This window comes from Ostrinia furnacalis, unplaced genomic scaffold (assembly GCF_004193835.3).
Source record: "Ostrinia furnacalis isolate ACB-3 unplaced genomic scaffold, ASM419383v2 OfSCF4594, whole genome shotgun sequence".
In the NCBI taxonomy this organism is placed as follows: Eukaryota; Metazoa; Arthropoda; class Insecta; order Lepidoptera; family Crambidae; genus Ostrinia; species Ostrinia furnacalis.
In genome coordinates, this window is record NW_021134833.1 from 1 (window position 1) to 600 (window position 600).

The 600-nt window shown below is 61.5% G+C and overlaps 1 long non-coding RNA gene across 1 annotated transcript; it reads left to right on the forward strand.

Annotated features, from left to right (window-relative positions):
• Positions 1-550, forward strand: LOC114359685 (uncharacterized). The gene is made up of 3 exons (XR_003656438.1): positions 1-25; positions 299-424; positions 470-550. It is a non-coding gene; the product is annotated as an uncharacterized LOC114359685 (long non-coding RNA).
• The last annotated feature ends 50 nt before the right edge of the window (positions 551-600 follow it).

The following is a 600-nucleotide window of genomic DNA, read 5'->3' on the forward strand; positions in this document are numbered from 1 at the left end:
TGACTTGGTTGTCCTGGGTAGCCAGGTTGTCCTGGCTGTCCTGGTTGGCCTGGGCCTCCTGGCTGTCCTGGTGTTCCTGGGTGACCTGGGTGTCCTGGGTAGCCAGGTTGTCCGGGTTGTCCTGGGTGTCCTGGTTGTCCTGGGTAACCAGGTTGTCCTGGTTGACCTGGTCCGCCTGGTTGACCAGGTGTTCCTGGTTTACCAGGTTGTCCTGGCTGACCTGGTTGACCTGGGTAGCCAGGTTGTCCGGGTTGTCCTGGCTGTCCTGGTTGACCTGGGTAGCCAGGTTGTCCGCCAGGTTGTCCGGGTTGTCCTGGGTGTCCTGGTGTGCCAGGCTGTCCAGGGCCTCCTGGCTGACCTGGTTGTCCTGGGTAACCTGACTGTCCTGGTTGTCCTGGCTGTCCTGGTATTCCTGGGTGTCCTGGTTGACCTGGTCCACCTGGTTGACCAGGTGTACCGGGTTTACCAGGTTGTCCTGGCTGTCCAGGTTGTCCTGGGTAGCCAGGTTGTCCGGGTTGCCCTGGGTGTCCTGGTTGACCTGGGCCGCCTGGTTGACCTGGTTGTCCTGGGTAACCTGGCTGTCCTGGTGTTCCTGGGTGA